A 15,754-nucleotide genomic window follows, 5' to 3' on the forward strand; every position below is an offset into this window, starting at 1 on the left:
AAAAAAATATTCAGTTCAGTAAAAATAAGTTCAGTTCAGTAAAATTAATTTCAGTTCTGTAAAAATAATCTTAGTTCTGTAAAAATAATTTCAGTTTAGTAAAAATAAGTTCAGTTCAGTAAAATTCATTTTTCTTAAAAAAGAATTATAATAGAAAATCGGTAAAAATAATTTCAGTTCAGCAAAAATAATTTCAATTCAGTAAAATTAATTTAAGTTCAGTAAAAATAATTTAAGTTCAGTAAAAATAATTTCAGTTCAGCAAAATTAAGGTGAAGAGAACAGGGCCTAAGATTGCACAATATGATGAGTAAACATTGTTACTGGAAAATGGAGAAAGAAGAAGTTGATTATTGGCAATTTTGCTCATTATGTAATATAAATGAGCTATAAAGATTAAGGGTGTGGTCATATTTACAGAACTGAGTTGAACAAAACTGAACTGATTGGAGCTGAACTGAACTAAATAGAGTTGAAATGAATATTTAATGAGAGAAGGAAATTAAAAGCTGAAGTGACTTTTAATTTATTTGACGCTATTAACAAATTCTGTTTTGACTAGCTTTTGTGAAATTTTGATAGATTTATCTCAAGACTGTGTTACAAATTAAAATATATAAAGTTTTTATAAGGGAAATTTTTAAATTACCACCAAAAAATATAACCATTTTCGAACTAACCACACATTAAATTTTTTATTTTAAATTACCACCCCTTAAATTAAATAAATGCTTACATTATCACCCATTTCAAAATCCGCTCACCTAACACTTATTTTGACCCTTATGACTAATTTTTTTCCCCGATTTTTCTCTTTAAAAACGCTCTCCTAACTTCTATTTACATTTTTTCTCTTTGAAATTTGGTTGAATATGGTGATGGAAATGTGAATTAAAGTATAGAGAGCGTTTTTAAAGAGAAAATCGGGGAAAAAATAAGTCAAAAGGGTTTAAATAAGTGTTAGGTGGGGCCTACAGACGGAAAATCCACCGGATTTTTGAAATGGGTGGTAATCTGAGCATTTATTTAATTTAAGGGCAGTAATTTAAAATAATTAAACGGATGGTTAGTTCAAAAATGGTTACATTTTTTGGTTTGAGATATAATTAACGATATTAACAGTGGAATGAATGTATTTACATACACACATACAAAGAACACAAATTATTATATGTGGCTGAAGTTATTCGAGTTACTTCGTCAGAGATTATTACTCAAAGGGTTCGGTCAGGGGTGACTCGATCGAGGGGTTCGGTCATAGGGTACTCTGTCATGGGTTACTTGAAGGTTACTCATTCAGGGTTTACTCGAGGGCTGAGGTTACTTGGTCAAGGGTCAGGTTACTTGAGGGGTTACTCGGTTAGAGTTAAACACTGACATCCATACATAATACAACATATACACTTATTATTATTATTATTATTATTATTATTATTATTATTATTATTATTATTATTATTATTATTATTATTATTATTATTACGAAAAAAATTGGGTAAGTCGGACTTACGGTGAGTTCAATATATTTGACATTGACAATCTAATGTGAAATATCTAAAATTAGATTATTAATGTCAGATATTATATTATTAATGTGAGATATATTGGACTCACGGTGAGTCCGTTCTCACGAAAAAGCTTTCCTTATTATAATCATCATCGATCCTTGTTGTTAGTTTAGATGAACTACTACGAGAGGGGGGGGTGAATAGTAGTAGGTTCCAATCGCGGAACTTAAGCGGAAATAAACAATAAAAACATAAAGAAAACTTAAGCACACAGCAAGTTTACGAGGAAACCATCCAGTGCCTAACTGGAAGTAAAACCTCGGCCCTATTGGGACTTATGAACAAATTCCACTATAATAGGCAACTCTCCTAGTACAACCTATTACACAGACCTTTGCTTTGCAAGTTCCACCACGGACACTTGACTCTATGATAGGACACTTCCTACCAGACCTAAGACACTTCTCAGGACCCTTTTTCTCCCCTTACCCAGGACACTTCCTAGGTGACCCAAGACACTTCTCAGGTTCCTTTCACTCTCTGTGCACTCACAGTCTTCACTCGAATTTTAGAGAATTCAAACTCATACACTTGCGTGAATTTAAGAGAATTCACGATCTCACCCCAAAACCAATTACAACTCAAAGACACACTCTAACACATAAATGGAAAGCTACACATGAAACCCGAAATCAAAATGATAAAGCTTAAACCTTTTGGCAAACTTACTCTTAAGCACTAAGTGGTTTTCACGCTTAAAACTCTCACTTTGCTAAGCTGAAATACTTCTATATTTATAGGAGTTCCTCAGCTTCTCAAACTAGGGTTTTCGCAAACAAGATAGATCAAACACAAATCTGATCTTATCCTCTTTAAAACCGAATCCAAACAAATTTAAATTCGTTTTTATAAAAACCAAATTTTATCAAATTCGTTTTTGTTAAAAGATAAGATTTTATAAAAAAGATAAAACCAAGTTAAACCAGATTTTATGAGATAAAACTCATTAAGTACTTTTTTATAAAATTCATAATTATCTTTTACGAATTAGTTAGTTTGCCAAGCTTTATCTGATTTCTAATAAGTTCCAGGCATATCTATCATTTATATGTTTACATCATCCTACGAAAACAAACTTATCTTTTACACAACTATAAGTTATGAAGTCCATCTTCTTCGGTTGATATCTTGATCTTTGTGTTGATCCTTGATTGTTGAGGCTTGCCCCAGCATTACACCAGAACCAGGTCGTTACACCCGTTTGAAGTTCCTGTTGAGAAACTTCGGGAAGTTCCATTGCTGGAACTCTTCTTCTGTTCTTTACTTGTCCTCATGGATCTTCCAAAGTTCCTTTGTTCCAGTTCCTACTTCAGCCCTCTACGCTTACTGAATCTGCCAACATCACAACACTAGAAAATCCTTATTAAAAGGAAGTTTGCTCAATTCTTAGTATCATCATCAAAACCTCATAAGGGTCAACACTTGTCAATATTAATATAATGTACTTTTTTTAATTCAAGAATAATAATGTACTTTATAAAACATGATTCTGGACTTTAAGCATCAACGAAACCTTAAACTTTTTCTTAAAATGATCGGTTAACATAGAGCTAGATAATTCCTGAGCCTGCTAGCGAGCCATAGTGCTCGATTTTTTAAATTATTTATAATTGAAATATATATAACACAATAGTCAATTAAAATAATAGCAATTGGTGGTTCGTACACCCGGGTGAAAGTGAAATGAACATAGTATATAATTGTAAAGAACAACATGAATTCATAAAAGAACGACTGAAATATAAAGAACTCTGTAATTTTTTAGAAAGGGTTTCTAAAAATAATAAAAGATAAATACTAATTGAGTCTTACCAAAAAATTTAATGTCAAATCATTCAAAATCTTCATATATCAAGAATTTATCTATCTAAAATTAATTTCACCCAAATATAATTCAAATTTTCATTTTCAAATTTCAAAAATTCAAAATTCAAAATTCAAAAACATATTATACAAGTAAAAAGAACATACTTTGTATTGTTGATACCCAAAGAACATGCTTAATTTATACGAAATATACCTTAAAGAACATTGTCGTTAATATAAAGAGCATATAGTTTAAACTCAAAGAACATATTCATCATACTCAAAAAAAACATATTTCATTCCGTTTTAAAAATGATAAAAGAACATTAATCATAAAATGAAGAACATCATCTTCAACCTTAGAAAATAATACCAAAACATTGATAAAAAAAAAATAAAAAAAAATACCTTCTTTCAACAACGAATTCGCCAATTACATCTTCCAATTAAAAAGATTCATCGAGATGATAAAATCAACTCCATAATAACATTAAATCACTTCAAAATCTAAAATTTATCATGGTTTCTCTCTATAAAATCTCAAATTTTCTCTCTTAACAAAAAAAAAAAGAAATTTTGTTTACCAAAAGTAATACAAAATGTAAATAATAAATCAATTTCATAAATCAAAGAATATAAATAACAAATCAATCCCATAAATCAAGGAAATAATCATTTTGATTTTTTTTTTTACTCGTGTACTTCTTAATTGCACACAATGTTCTTTATGCGTTTATAAAACTCTTGTATTTTACCGGGTGTACCATGAGCATGGTACACCTGGGTGCATGATGAAAATTTCAAAATAATAGTCTTAACAATTTCCTTAAAAATAAACATAATGAATTTCCTACGAAAATTAATGCTTCAAAAACAGGTAGAGTTCAGGATGGATAAATCCCTCCAAAAATAATAATAAAACTCTAATTTAGGGTCTGTTTACATTTACTTAATTTCAGTTCAGTTCAGTTCAGTTCAGCTCTAATTAGTTCAGTTTAGTTCAGTTCAGTTTAGATTTCAGCTCCTAATTTCCTCACTCATAAAATATTCATTTCAGCTTAGTTCAGTGTAGTTGATTTCTGCTCCAATCAGTTCAGTTCAGTTCACCTCTAATTAGTTCAGTTCAGTTCAGTTCAATTCAGCTCAGTTCAGTAAATGTGAACAGACCCTTAGTATTGTATAGAGTAATAGATATGTTTTATTTTTATCACTTTGGATGACTTTCCCATAATGACTGTTAATGAATTTAAGAATGTTTCACGTTCAATTAATTCTAACAATCAATAATTTCAATAAGGTCTAATTAGGGGTGTCAATCGGGTTTTCGATTCGGTTCTGGGTTCGGTTTATCGGTTTTTGGTTTGCAACGGGTCGGTTTTTTACGGGTTGGAATTATTATCGGGTCAGTTCGGGTCGGTTTTAAATAATTTCGGGTCGTATCGGTTTGGTTTATTTTTATCACAGTTTCTTTTCGGATCGGATTCTAATCGGGTCGGGTTATAATTGGTCCGGGTCATAATCGGTTCGGGTTAAATTAGGTCGGTTTAAAAATGGGATTTATCAGTTTAAATCGGGTTTTGGGTCAAAACAAATCGGTACCTAATCGGGTCGGGTTGTAATCGGTTCAAGTCATAATCGGTTCGAGTTGAACTCAGTCGGTTTGACAACTTATTTTGCCAGTTTTAAACGGGTTTCGTTAACGTATATCTTCTACTATACCCTCTACTTTAATTAGTTATTCCAGTAGATCATATGGAGGATTAATTAGTTGTTTAGTTTTATGTCCCTTTTTTGTATAATGATTTTCAGGATCAAATGATATTAACAAATCTAGATTTACCTTTTGATTCAGATTTTTTTAATACAATTTAGTGTTCCACAAGCCATTACTCGTAAAAGGACGATAATATTTTATCATAAGAGTTTCATTGGCATCAAAATTCCAAACCTATTCAATATAAATACTTTGTATTTCAAATTAAACCCTTTTGTTTTACTATCGATAAAATATACAAACAAAAAAAATAATAAATAAATAAATTTTCATCTACGGTCATAACTGGTTACAGACTTACGAGTTATAAACGGTTTGCTTATAACCGGTTACGGGTTGTAAATTGTTCAGTCATAAATTAGTACGGGTTATAAATGGTTCGGTCCTAACTAGTTACAGGTTGTAAGCAATTTGGGTTTACCGGGTTTTTGTCGGGTTTAAACGGTTTCATTTTACAATGGGTCGGGTTGCTACCGGGTTCGGAAGTACTCGGTTCGGGTTGTTCTCGGTTTCAGGTTGTATCAGTTTGGCTTGATAACAGGTACGGTTCATTATCGGTTCTCAAACATTCGGATCGGTTCAGTTTCAAGTTTTGAAAAATCGGGTCGGGTCGGTTTATGGTTTTAAAAGAACAGGTTCTTATCGGTTCAGTTCCTTTTTGAAACGGTTCGGATTCATCAGTTCGGTTCGGTTTTTGACAGCTCTAGGTCTAATAAATAAGTTATTTGTGTCAAAAAAAAAAAAAGTTATTCGATCTCATGCAACTAGGTCCAGTAAATTCCAGTTGGATTTAAGAAGTTCAAAATTAGTTTAGGTGACATTAGATGAGGAGAATGAGCCTTTTATTTGGTTGATATTCATTGATTGCTTGGAAAGGAAAAGTACGCCGCAAGCTACATTTCATGCCTACCAAGCCGATAAATAGCGAGCGGATTAGAAGACATATAGCATTGAGCAAGAGAGAAAAAATAAAGAGAGAAACTCACCTTAAAATTTAACTCAAAAACAAAACAAAAAAAAAAAATTAAGAATGGAAGATTTGATGCAAATAAAGCAAAGTCTTAAAGAAAATAAAGACAAACTAATATCTTTAAAGAACAGCGAGGCTTCTAGAGTTGAGGGTGGTATTGATGATGTGAATAAGCTGTTGAAGATGCTCGAAGTTATTGAAGCCAAGCTTTATGTTGCAGAATCTACATTGCAATCGAGTAGTGGTTCTCTTGACAAAGGGTTAGTGGAAAGGGTTAAACATATGCTCTTTCTTTTGGAATCCTTTCTTGAAGGTAATTGTGGTTATTCTTATTCAATTAGGAATTTGTTTATTGAATGATTTATTACTAGATTCGTTTAAGAACTTTTCTTAATCTATGTAGAATTAAATGTACAAAAAGCACTTCTTCTGTTCTTTTGTAAGGCAAATGCTAATTATTGGATTAGACTTGCATTGTAAAACTAATAAATGGCAGCCACTCACTCACCCACACACCACACTTTCTCTATCTTCCTACAACATTGGCGGGCTACCATTCAGCCACACCCCTTCTCCTTGTCGGTGTCGGGTCATAGGAATCAGAAGTGGGGGAGGGATGGGGTGTTTTGATGGTGGCGAAGGCTTGGTGCGGCTTCTAGAGGTGGGGGAAGGGTTTTTCGTGGGTGAGGGTTTCGTAGGTGGATGTGGTTGGTCAGTGGGTGGGGGTTTTGTGGGGTGGGAGTAGCCGGCTGTGGGTGGGGGGGTATCGTGAGTAATGTGACCAGTCCGTTAGTGGGAGTGTCTGGTTTCAGGGGATGAGGTGGTTGGGTGGAGGGTGGCTCCACATCTGGGTGGCCGCCTATCCAAAATTAATGGAGGAGGGGAAGGGGAAAAGGAAAGAAAATAGGAAAACTTAAAAAATTAATAAACGCAAGCTAAGTACCAAATGTAGTACAAAATAACGTAAATGCAGAAATTAATTAATAATACGAAAATAATAAAAACACTAAAATACCTTTTTCCAAAATGGAAAAACTAATTCGCCATTTCACCGGGCTTTTAGTGTTTTTTTTTTTTTTTTAAGACACCGGGCTTTTAGTTATACAGTTTTTATTTTGCAATTCATTTTATTCGCCAATTTTTTTCATTTCATTCACCACTTGAGTCAACATTTTTTTTTTTTTTTTTTTTGGCAATTCATTTCATTTCACCATTTCCTTTAAAATCCTTCGATATTTAATTTTTTAGCGCGGCATGTAGAATTATAAATTTTTGTTGTAGCCAATTAAATAAGAGATTATTAATTTCTTTTAAAATCAAATAATTCAAATGCCACATAGGAAAAATTGCCGAATGAAATTTTTAAGTTTAAATTAACTAAATATTATATATTATCTTTTAATATTAGGTATTTTATCTAAATATATAACAAAATTTAGCACATTAATACAAAAAAAAATTATTTACAAAAAAATCAAACAAACCATACATCCCACGGGCTTCATCTAGTGACCTTCGAAAATCTTAGCCACATAAGTTGGAGATTTTATTTTGTTTGATTGTTCATTTATTACAACACATAATTTTCATACCTCAAAAAAATGTTGTAGTGCACTTTTTTATTATTATTATTATTATTATTATTATTATTATTATTATTATTATTATTATTATTATTATTATTATTATTATTATTATTATTGTCAATGAATTTGTCTAGTATTGAATATTAAATATGATTCAAGTTTGAATACGTTAGAATATAGTTGTAAATTAATCAGTAGGGACGATGATTATATTGTTAGGAATAAAAAATGATTTAATTTTAATTATTTAAAAAAAGTGTAAAGAATTAAGGGTTTGTTCACTTCAACTTAATTTCCGTTGGTTAAGCTCCAATCATTATGTTAGTTCAGTTCAGTTCAGCTCCAATCAGTTCTGTTCAGTTCTGTTCAGTTCTGCTTATAATTTCCTTTTTTCATAAAATATACATTTCAGCTCAATTCATTTCAGTAAATGTTAACATGCCTAAGTAAAATTAAGGACAAAATTAGAATATATTTTTTTTATTTAAATAATTTATTCTGCATATAGGTAAGTTTTTCCCTGCATTTAGTACCCACCTTAATAAATAAATAAATCATGCTTTTTATAATAAAAAATATGTTCGGAGAAATCACGAAGTGACATGTAGTATTTGGACCTATCATACCGATTACCAACTGATCTAGCACCAATTGAAGCAAATGCCCCTATGTTAAGATGAAATTATTAGAATTAATTTTCCTATGTATTACTATGTTATGTAAGGCCCCTTTCATTTCACCCTATTTTTGCTGAACTGAAACTATTTTTACTGAACTAAAATTATTTTTGTTGAACTTTAATTATTTTTAGGGAACTAAAATTATTTTTTTTTTACTGATTTTCTATTATATTTGTTCTTTAATTTTACTGATTTTTACTGAACTGAAATTATTATTATTTTATTTTGAGGAAGCTAAAATTATTTTTTATTGAACTAAACTTATTTTAATGGAAAAAAAAATTAATTTTATTGAACTGAAATTATTTTTACTAAATATTATTTTTTGAGGTAAAGTGAACAAGGCCTAAAGATATCATTTGCTTTTATCAATCAAATCTATAATTTTTTTTATGACAACATAATTATTAGATTAGAAAGAACCTTATATTAAACTTAGCGTAATGTTTATCTTAACTTGCAGTGAAGAGGCTAAATATGGTGTTTTATTTATTAATTAATTTTATTTTTTTTTTTGGGATTGGCTTTTATCCATAGGTGATCATATGAAAGGAAAGGCCAAGATGTTTGAAGAGGAAAGTAAAGTGAAGCCTAAGAATCTCCTAGAGAAATTGTTCAAGCTTTTAAAAGATGAAGAGGTGAGTGTTAAACTGTTAATGAATCTGACGATGGGAACATGTTTTTTTCAAAGAATATACTACCTCCGGTTCAATTTAGTCGCAATAAAGGACAACTTTGCGCAAATCAAGGCAAAAGATTGAAAGCATGATTATGGAAAAATAAGGGTACATGCTTAACTATTAATCCAATCCAAAAAAAACAAAAAAAAAAAACCTTAATTAAATTAAAACAGTAACACACCACCACCACTATTGACACCACCAAGCATCACCCAAACCACCCACCACCACCACCCAGCATCACCGAAACTACCCAGCACCGCCGACGCACCACCACCGCACCACGCACCCAGCAACCCGTCGTCCCACCACCACCACCACCCCACGACGTACCCAACAACCCACGAACGCAACCACTACCACGAACCTAGCAACTACCATGACCCCACCACCACCACCCCACGCACCCAGCAACCCACGAACCCAGCCGTCGATTTGAAACCCACGAATCAAACCCACGAATCAAACCCACGAAACCAAACCACCGATCTGCAACCCACGAATCAAACCCACGAAACCAACCCACAAACCACTACCGCCGCTGATCGAAAACCCACGAATCAACCCCACAAACCAAACCGCCGATCTGCAACCACGAATCAAACCCACGAAACCAACCCCACGACGCCGCCGATCTACAATCCCCGTCGCTTGTAACACCATGAAGCCACCATGAAAATGGGGTTGGAGGAGGAAATAGAATATTAAATGGGATGAGAGTTTAATTAATTAAGATTGGGGTTTAATTTAATGAAATCAGATTTGTAATTTAATAAGGGTGTTTAAGGAAAAAAAAAGTAAGGGCATATATGTCATTTTACAGGCTAAAAGTTACCAAATAAGGAAAAAAAAAATTGTTACAAGTAATTTGAACCACCCCAAAATGGAAATTGTTGCAACTAAATTGAACCGAAGGTAGTAATATAGAAACTTCATGCTTAATTAAGAAATATTTTTTAGGTTGTCCACAAGCATAGACAAATATGATAGAGAATCTGTTAAGATTTAATTCGGTAAAATAATTTAATTTAGGGTAAATTGATGATTATCAATCCCAACTTTAACCTATTTTTTTGAAAAAATAAATAATCCCGAATTTGAATTATATTTAACAATTCGAATTTTAATGTCATTCGCTTTCATTGGTGCAGAAAATGGACCAAAGCAAGTACTATATGTTTATATACAATAATATGAATGCAAATTTATATATATTTACCTTCTTTTTCATATATACTACGTATATAATTGCATTATTTGTCTTTTTGGATTTAGTTACATATCATGAATTATACTATAAATACACAATTAAGGAAAATTCTCTATAGTAGCTCTCAACAATTATTGTAGTAAGATGGTAGCTCTCCCTTTTTTTTAATGGCCCAAATTCAAAACAAAAAAAAAAAAAAAAAAAAAAAAAAAAAAAAAAAAAAGTTCCCACAAATGGCAAATGTAGATTATTATGATAAATTTTTAGTAAAAAATTAACTAAGGTTAGATGTTTATAAAAAATAAATAAATAAAGTAACCTCATTACTTCGCAAGTAACTAAGAGACGGCTCCAGAAACTTGCTTTGTATAGGACGGGCCGTATAAACTACGAAGTACAAGAATTATTTGATTTAAAAAACACACCAAAAAAGTGGTTGTAGTGGAATTTAAACCCTTACCAAGGGGCTCTATAGCAAGGATATTATAGCTAGATGTTTAAAAATTAAAACCAACTCATCTAGCTATCTTTTAATTTGCACAATAAATATATCAACTTTATCCATAAAAGTACTACAAAAATCAAGGCTAGGGTGGGCCATGGCCTGGGCAGGCCCGCCCATGAATATTTCTTTGTTAGATGTTCATATGTGGATGACAAAATATTGTAAATCAAATCCATACCATTTACATACATCAGTACTCTAGGCATTACTAAATACCTTCCTTTCATGTACTGTTAAATATTGTTAAAAACAAAAGATAATATATTCATGTGAGATCTACTTCATAATTATTAATAGGTTTTGTATGGACCCGGTCTACACAAAATCTATTGTAAACCCAATATTTGACACTTCCAATTAAATAGTCACATTTTGATGGCATAAAATAGTTCTTTTTTAGATGATATAATTATTTTGTTGCGAGTCATATTTGAATGATATAGTTACTATTTAATACTTTTTTGATACATTTACTGTTTGAATTATATACATGGTAAATAATATAAGCAGTTTCTAATAATATAATCACTTTTGGATGATATATTTAGGCCCTGTTCACTTCATCTTAAAATAATACTCCCTCTTTTTTTTTTTTTTTTTTGCATCACTTTGGATTGCACAAAGTTTTAGGAGAGTAATATAATATTGTGAGTTGGAAAATAATTATTATAGTAAAAGTAAGATGGTGACCATGAAAGAGAAAGTATGTGAGAGATGATAGATATTTTTATTATTTAGTGGGGAACATAGAAGAGAGAGAAATGATAAAATAAATTGAACTGGGTTTAAAGTAAGAGATAGAAATAATAAAATATACTTCCTCTGTTCTTTTTTACTTGAACTGTTTCTTTTATCATGCTTGTCAATGCAAAACTTTAACAATCAATAACATAAATTCTCCATAAGTAAAAATTATAAAAGTTATGTATTATGATAGTACTTATTGAGTGGAATCCAAAAAGATCATACATGAATATATTTTTCCTTACATATTATTCACAAAAGATGGTCAAAGGAGGAGTGGTGAATAGTGTAAAAGTCAAAGCGGGTCAAGTAATAAAGAACGAAGGAAGTAGTATAAAGTTACCAAAAATAGAAGTGGTGCATTTAAAAAAAACACCCCAAAAAGGAAATTGATGCAAATAAAAAAACAGAGGGAGTAATATTCAGCAAAAATAATTCCAGGTTAGTAAAAATAATTCCAACTCAGTAAAAATAAATTTTGTTCAGTAAAAATAATTTAATTGCAATAAAAATAAGTTTAGTTTATTAATAATAATTTAAATTCAGTAAAAAAAAAATTAGTTCAATAAAAATCAGTAAATTTAAAGATGAAATATAATAGAAATTCAATAAAAATAATTTCAGTCCAATAAAAATAATTTAAGTTCAGTAAAAATAATTTTAGTTCAGCAAAAATAAGGTAAAGTGAACGAGGCATTACACTTTTAGAATGTTATAATCACTTTTCGTATGAAATAATCGATCACATTTCGATAGATATAATAGATGGTTGGGTACACATAAAAATAAGTTATTGTGTACCAGACCTATTAAAGAATATCTATATAGTTATTACACATATAAAAAAAGAGATATAATCAATTTAAGGAGCACCTTAGAAACCGTAAAAAGTTAAATGGGCTAAAATATTAGGGACGGAGTACATTGATAAATAAAAAAAAGGAAAAATTGTCAAAAATAATACAAACTTTTAATGGTCCGCTAAAAACAAGTCAAACTTTTGATAATTTCAGAATAATACAATCTTTAGGGGATTTTCGCTTTAAACAAGATATTTTACCTACAACTTACATAACCGATTAACATTTTTCTTTTTTTAATGATAAGTTCGATTTAGCAATTTAATTAACTCTTAATTAAACTTTAAATATAGTTGATTAACATTTAAAAAAAATTTAAAAAATTCCTTCCTCCACCACTAGGCACCCCACCATCCCCCACCAGCAGCTCCCATCTCTCACTCCATGGGCGGACCCATGAAGGAACAAGGGGGGACAATTGTCCCCCCACTTTCGGGAAGAAAAAAAAACAGAGGAAAAAAAAATTTAGGAAAAAAAATAAAACTGTGAAAACAGTTATATAAAATTGAGTGTAAGAATAAACAAGAAGTTTGCCTTAGCTAAGTTGGTAGTGGGCTAGAAACAATATGTCAAGGGGCCCAATTTCATATTTTCCTAGATTAGGGTTTGAATCCCCCTCGTAACATAATTCCTTTTTTTTTTTGTGAGTGTTTTATTTTAGGCTATTTTGACTTTTATCACCCACAAAAAACGAAAAATTTGGTATTACCACCTCCATAAAAAAAAAAGTTTTATTTTACGACCACATAAAAAAAAATTGGCTTTTACCACCAATCACCTCCAACTAACGGATTCCGTCCATAAATCCGTTAGGGGCGTACCATACATGTCCACGTGTCACCATATTATTGAGTTTTGTTTTTTCATTTGTTACTTTATTTATTTTTTTACCCAATAATATGGTGACACGTGGACATGATAGGCCCCACTAACGAATTTATGGACAGAATCCGTTAGTTGGCGGTGATTGGTGGTAAAAGTCAATTTTCATTTTTTTTATGTGGTGATAAAATAAAACTTTTTTATGCAGCTGGTAAAAGCAATTAAGTTGTTTTTTGGAGGTGGTAAAAATAAAAAAATTCCTTTATTTTAACCAAACCACTCGACTACTCCATTCTATTTCCCAACCACGAGGCACGAACCACCACCCCACGCGGGCACGAGTCACGGAATGCAGCGAGCATCTTCGGCAAATGTTTGCTAAGAAATTAACATCACAATTTAATATGGCATTCGAATCCCCCTTGTAACATCACTCCTTTTGGGGGGGGGTGTTTTATTTCAACCATATCACTCGACTAATCCCTTATTCCTATTTCCCAACCAAACCCAAATTACTTGTATTGTGTACCTTTTTTTTTAAATAGGTTGTTCTTAGTTGAATTATCGAAATTGTCCCCCCATTGTCAAATTAGGTCCGCCACTGCGATTCACTCCACGCCCTCGGCGATGCCAGCCCAGCTACCCCACCGAACTACCGCCAACCCTGTCGTCGCTCTCCGCTTACCCCGAACCACCATCACCAAACCCCCCCTCCCCTATATATCCAGAACCACCATCATCAAAATCCCCATCCCTTCCTACAAAAACCCAAGAAAATTCCAAAATTATGCAACATCCTAGCAATTATGGTCTAATTTATAATTATTCATTCCTAAAAGACAAACAATCAATCAAAGATTTCAAAGGGGGCATAATCACATGCCCTATAAGATACAATCACATGCCCTGTAAGATACAACCAAAGCCAAAACTTTAAACTTATTCCCACAAAGTTCTCAAGAATCCTCGATACCCGCCAAATCAAACTCCTTAATTGCTGACTTAGGGCTTGTTTCACTACAAAAAAAAGCCCATTTATCGATGGGAAATACCGATGGCTGGTAAAATCCATCGGTAAAATTATAAATTACCGATGGTTTTATCAATCCATCGGTATTTTTAGAAATACCGATGGTCTAGACATTGGTATTTTTTTCCGATGGCTTTTTTCCATCGGTAAAATCTTATATTTTATAAAATAATCAAAATAATTTACCGATGGCAAAAAGCCATCGGTAAATATTTACAAAAAAAAAAAAAGGTTCAGTGTTAAAACCCTAGCAACTCCTTCCTTGTTCTTTTCCTTATCTCCTCAATTCCGCCTCTAATAACACTGCTCTCCCTCTCTCCCCCTCTATCTACATCTATCTCTCCTCTCTCCTCCATGATACTCTCTTTCTCTCTCCTCCATTATACTCTTTTTCTCCTTTCTTTCTGTCGCCCTATTCTCTCTCCTCCCTCTTTTGTTTTTTTTTTTCAATTTAGTTGATAGTTCATGGGTAATTCGACAGTGTTCACGGGTATTTCGTGAGTAATTCGGCGTTGTTGCGGTCTTTATGGTCAAATTCGACCATAAAAATTCCAGATCTGGAGTTTTTATGGTCGAATATGACCATTTAAACCTAAGTAGGTGAAACTGAACCATGAAAATCAAAGGTATGTTTAGTTTTGGTTGATTTCGTGTTGATTTTTGCTTTACTTACTTGATTTTGGCTCATTTTAGTTGATTTTGTGGGTTGTATTGTTGAAATGGTTTTATGGGTTAATTTTTGTGTATAATTTATTGTGGTTTTTGCTAATTTTTGGAGATTAGGTGAAATTTGACCAATTTTGCTTTAGATCTGTAGTACTCCGTAATTTTGAGTGTATTTTGTTTTTTTTTTCCCTTTAATTTTCGTGGTTGTTTGGTGAAATCTTATTCTTGGGTATATGTTTGATTTTTATTAATTTTCTGTTGTTTTTGTATTGATTTTTTTTTGTTCTTTTTGTGTTGTTGATTTTTTTTTTTTTTTTTTTTTTGTGGGTTGCGGTGGTTGGTGGTATGTGTTGTGGGTGGTGGTAGTTGTTTCACTATGGTGGCAGTAAGTGATTTAGGGTGGAAGGAGGTTTATGGTGGTGGTGGTTTTAAGTGGAAGGTGGTTTTGGGTTGGGGAATAGGTCGGGGCAAGGGTAGAGGGTAGGGGTTTTCATTTTTTTTTTTTTTATTTAAAATTACCGATGGCAAAATGCCATCGGTAATCGATAAATACCGATGGCTTTTGACCATCGGAAAAAAATACCGATGGATTTTGCCATCGGTATTTAAAAAGATACTGGTGGTTTGTAGCCATCGGTAAAACCATCGGTATTAAATTTACCGATGGCTTTTCCATCGGTAATTTCGATTTTTCCGATGTATTCTCATCCGATGGCCAAATACCGATGGCAGCCATCGGTAAACAAGTTACCGATGGTTTTTTATAATTTTTCCGATGGATTTTTTCCATCGGAAAATGGCTCATTTCTAGTAGTGTTTACATTTACTTAATTTTAGTTCAGTTCAGTTCAGT

This window comes from Chenopodium album, chromosome 8 (genome assembly GCF_948465745.1).
Source record: "Chenopodium album chromosome 8, dcCheAlbu1.1, whole genome shotgun sequence".
NCBI classification, from domain to species: Eukaryota; Viridiplantae; Streptophyta; class Magnoliopsida; order Caryophyllales; family Amaranthaceae; genus Chenopodium; species Chenopodium album.